The sequence below is a fragment of the Pseudophryne corroboree genome, chromosome 5 (genome assembly GCF_028390025.1).
Source record: "Pseudophryne corroboree isolate aPseCor3 chromosome 5, aPseCor3.hap2, whole genome shotgun sequence".
Lineage (NCBI taxonomy): Eukaryota > Metazoa > Chordata > Amphibia > Anura > Myobatrachidae > Pseudophryne > Pseudophryne corroboree.
The window spans coordinates 292232934-292238298 of NC_086448.1; positions in this window are offsets into that span (position 1 = coordinate 292232934).

Below are 5365 nucleotides of genomic sequence, written 5' to 3' on the forward strand. Positions count from 1 at the left end.
AGCTGCTCGGCAGAGTTGTAATGCCGAGACCCCTCGGGCAGCCGCCCAGGATGAGCCCACCTTCCTTGTGGAATGGGCCTTGACAGATTTAGGCTGTGGCAGGCCTGCCACAGAATGTGCAAGTTGAATTGTGCTACAAATCCAACGAGCAATCGTCTGCTTAGAAGCAGGAGCACCCAGCTTGTTGGGTGCATACAGTATAAACAGCGAGTCAGATTTTCTGACTCCAGCCGTCCTTGAAATATATATTTTCAATGCCCTGACAACGTCCAGCAACTTGGAATCCTCCAAATCGCTAGTAGCCGCAGGCACCACAATAGGCTGGTTCAGGTGAAACGCAGACACCACCTTAGGCAGAAAATGAGGACGCGTCCGCAGTTCTGCCCTGTCCGAATGGAAAATCAGATATGGGCTTTTATACGATAAAGCCGCCAATTCTGACACTCTCCTGGCTGAAGCCAGGGCCAGTAGCATGGTTACTTTCCATGTAAGATATTTCAAATCCACCGATTTGAGTGGCTCAAACCAATGGGATTTGAGAAAATCCAAAACTACATTAAGGTCCCACGGAGCCACTGGGGGCACAACCGGGGGCTGTATATGTAGTACTCCTTTTACAAAAGTCTGGACTTCAGGAACTGAAGCCAATTCTTTCTGGAAGAAAATCGACAGGGCCGAAATTTGAACCTTAATGGACCCCAATTTGAGGCCCATAGACAATCCTGTTTGCAGGAAATGTAGGAATCGACCCAATTGAAATTCCTCCGTGGGGGCCTTCCTGGCCTCACACCACGCAACATATTTTCTCCAAATGCGGTGATAATGTTGTGCAGTCACCTCCTTCCTGGCTTTTACCAGTGTAGGAATGACCTCTTCCGGAATGCCTTTTTCCCTTAGAATTCGGCGTTCAACCGCCATGCCGTCAAACGCAGCCGCGGTAAGTCTTGGAATAGACACGGTCCCTGCTGAAGCAGGTCCCGTCTTAGAGGTAGAGGCCACGGATCTTCCGTGAGCATCTCCTGAAGTTCCGGGTACCAAGTTCTTCTTGGCCAATCCGGAGCCACGAGTATCGTTCTTACTCCCCTTTGCCGTATAATTCTCAGTACTTTTGGTATGAGAGGCAGAGGAGGAAACACATACACTGACTGGAACACCCACGGTGTTACCAGAGCGTCCACAGCTATTGCCTGAGGGTCTCTTGACCTGGCGCAATACCTGTCCAGTTTTTTGTTGAGGCGAGACGCCATCATGTCCACCTTTGGTTTTTCCCAACGGTTCACAATCATGTGGAAAACTTCTGGATGAAGTCCCCACTCTCCCGGGTGTAGATCGTGTCTGCTGAGGAAGTCTGCTTCCCAGTTGTCCACTCCCGGAATGAACACTGCTGACAGTGCTATCACATGATCTTCCGCCCAGCGAAGAATCCTTGCAGCTTCTGCCATTGCTCTCCTGCTTCTTGTGCCGCCCTGTCTGTTTACGTGGGCGACTGCCGTGATGTTGTCCGACTGGATCAACACCGGCTGACCCTGAAGCAGGGGTTTTGCCAGGCTTAGAGCATTGTAAATCGCTCTTAGCTCCAGTATATTTATGTGAAGAGACATCTCCAGGCTTGACCATACTCCCTGGAAGTTTCTTCCCTGTGTGACCGCTCCCCAGCCTCTCAGACTGGCATCCGTGGTCACCAGGACCCAGTCCTGTATGCCGAATCTGCGGCCCTCTAACAGATGAGCACTCTGCAACCACCACAGAAGAGACACCCTTGTCCGTGGCGATAAGGTTATCCGCTGATGCATCTGCAGATGCGATCCGGACCATTTGTCCAGCAGATCCCACTGAAAAGTTCTTGCGTGGAATCTGCCGAATGGAATCGCTTCGTAAGAAGCCACCATCTTTCCCAGGACTCTTGTGCATTGATGCACAGACACTTTCCCTGGTTTTAGGAGGTTCCTGACAAGTTCGGATAACTCCCTGGCTTTCTCCTCCGGAAGAAACACCTTTTTCTGAACCGTGTCCAGAATCATTCCCAGGAACAGCAGACGTGTCGACGGGGTCAATTGAGATTTTGGAAAATTCAGAATCCACCCGTGCTGTTGCAGCACTACTTGGGTTAGTGCTACTACGTCCCCCAGCTGTTCCCTGGACCTTGCCCTTATCAGGAGATCGTCCAAGTAAGGGATAATTAATACGCCTTTTCTTCGCAGAAGAAACATCATTTCGGCCATTACCTTGGTAAAGACCCGAGGTGCCGTGGACAATCCAAACGGCAGCGTCTGAAACTGATAATGACAGTTTTGCACCACGAACCTGAGGTACCCTTGATGTGAAGGGCAAATTGGGACATGCAGGTAAGCATCCTTGATGTCCAGGGACACCATAAAGTCCCCTTCTTCCAGATTCGCTATCACTGCTCTGAGTGACTCCATCTTGAACTTGAATTTTTGTATGTACAGGTTCAAAGATTTCAGATTTAGAATAGGTCTTACCGAGCCGTCCGGCTTCGGTACCACAAATAGTGTGGAATAATACCCCTTTCCCTGTTGTAGGAGGGGTACCTTGACTATCACCTGCTGAGAATACAGCTTGTGAATGGCTTCCAATACCGTCGCCCTGTCTGAGGGAGACGTTGGCAGAGCAGACTTTAGGAACCGGCGAGGGGGAGACTTCTCGAATTCCAACCTGTAACCCTGAGATACTATCTGCAGGATCCAGGGGTCCACCTGTGAGTGAGCCCACTGTGCGCTGAAATTCTTGAGTCGACCCCCCACCGCCCCTGAGTCCGCTTGTAAAGCCCCAACGTCATGCTGAGGGCTTTGCAGAAGCCGGGGGGGGGCTTCTGCTCCTGGGAAGAAGCTGCGTGGTGCACTCTCTTACCCTTTCCTTTGCCTCGGGGCAAATATGACTGTCCTTTCGCCCGCTTGTTCCTATAGGAACGAAAGGACTGCGGCTGAAAAGACGGTGTCTTTTTCTGTTGGGAGGGGACCTGAGGTAAAAAGGTGGATTTCCCGGCTGTTGCCGTGGCCACCAAATCCGATAGACCGACCCCAAATAATTCCTCCCCCTTATACGGCAATACTTCCATATGCCGTTTGGAATCCGCATCACCTGACCATTGTCGCGTCCATAAACTTCTTCTGGCAGTTATGGACATCGCACTTACTCTCGATGCCAGAGTGCAAATATCCCTCTGAGCATCTCGCATATAAAGAAAAGCATCCTTTAATTGCTCTAAAGTCAATAAAATACTGTCCCTATCTAGGGTATCAATATTTTCAGTCAGGGAATCCGACCAAACCACCCCAGCACTGCACATCCATGCTGGTCGCAGTATAACACCAGTATGAGTGTATATACTTTTCAGGGTAGTTTCCAGCCTCCTATCCGCTGGATCCTTGAGGGCGGCCGTTTCAGGAGACGGTAACGCCACTTGTTTTGATAAGCGTGTGAGCGCCTTATCCACCCTAGGGGGTGTTTCCCAGCGCGCCCTAACCTCTGGCGGGAAAGGATATAATGCCAATAACTTCTTTGAAATTAGCAGTTTTCTATCGGGGTTAACCCACGCTTCATCACACACTTCATTCAATTCGTCTGATTCAGGAAAAACTACAGGTAGTTTTTTCAGACCCCACATAATACCCCTTTTTGTGGTACATGCAGTATCAGAGATATGCAAAGCCTCCTTCATTGCCGTGATCATATAACGTGTGGCCCTACTGGAAAATACGTTTGTTTCTTCACCGTCGACACTAGATTCGGTGTCCGTGTCAGGGTCTGTGTCGACCGACTGAGGTAAAGGGCTTTTTACAGCCAGTGACGGTGTCTGAGACGCCTGTACAGGTACTAACTGGTTTGCCGGCCGTCTCATGTCGTCAACTGATTTTTGTAATGTGCTGACATTATCACGTAATTCCATAAACAAAGCCATCCATTCCGGTGTCGACTCCCTAGGGGGTGACATCACCATTACCGGCAATTGCTCCGCCTCCACACCAACATCGTCCTCATACATGTCGACACACACGTACCGACACACAGCAGACACACAGGGAATGCTCTTATCGAAGACAGGACCCCACTAGCCCTTTGGGGAGACAGAGGGAGAGTTTGCCAGCACACACCCAAGCGCTATAAATATATAGGAACAACCCTATAGAAGTGTTGTCTCCCTTATAGCAGCTTAATATATATCAAAAAACGCCAAAAAAGTGCCCCCCCCTCTCTGTTTTACCCTGTTTCTGTAGTGCAGTGCAGGGGAGAGTCCTGGGAGCCTTCCTCGCAGCGGAGCTGAGCAGGAAAATGGCGCTGTGTGCTGAGGAGATAGGCCCCGCCCCCTATTTCGGCGGGCTCTTCTCCGGAGTTTGTGAGACCTGGCAGGGGTTAAATACATCCATATAGCCCCAGGGGCTATATGTGATGTATTTTTTTTGCCAGAACAAGGTATTCTCATTGCTGCCCAGGGCGCCCCCTGCAGCGCCCTGCACCCTCCATGACCGTTGGTGTGAAGTGTGTGACAACAATGGCGCACAGCTGCAGTGCTGTGCGCTACCTCATGAAGACTGAAAAGTCTTCTGCCGCCGGTTTCTGGACCTCTTCACTTTTCGGCATCTGCAAGGGGGTCGGCGGCGCGGCTCCGGGACCGGACTCCATGGCTGGGCCTGTGTTCGATCCCTCTGGAGCTAATGGTGTCCAGTAGCCTAAGAAGCCAATCCATCCTGCACGCAGGTGAGTTCACTTCTTCTCCCCTAAGTCCCTCGTTGCAGTGAGCCTGTTGCCAGCAGGACTCACTGTAAAATAAAAAACCTAAAAACTTTTTCTAAGCAGCTCTTTAGGAGAGCCACCTAGATTGCACCCTGCTCGGACGGGCACAAAAACCTAACTGAGGCTTGGAGGAGGGTCATAGGGGGAGGAGCCAGTGCACACCACCTGATCCTAAAGCTTTATTTTTGTGCCCTGTCTCCTGCGGAGCCGCTGATCCCCATGGTCCTGACGGAGTCCCCAGCATCCACTAGGACGTCAGAGAAAAGTAGATTTGTGAAGGAATGAGAGAGTAGTAATGTATGCATGAGAGGCAGTGTGTGTATGTATGTATGTATGTATGTATGTCTATATGTATGAGAGAGGCAGTGTACGTATGAGAGAGTCAGTGAATGTATCTATGTATGAGAGGCAGTGTATGTATGTATGTATGTATGTATATATGAGAGGCAGTGTGTGTATGTATGTATGTATGTATGTATGTATGAGAGGCAGTGTATGTATTAGAGAGGCAGTGTATGTATGAATTAGAGAGGCAGTGTATGTATATATGTATGTATGTATGAGAGAGGCAGTGTATGTATGAGAGAGGCAGTGAATGTATGTATGTATG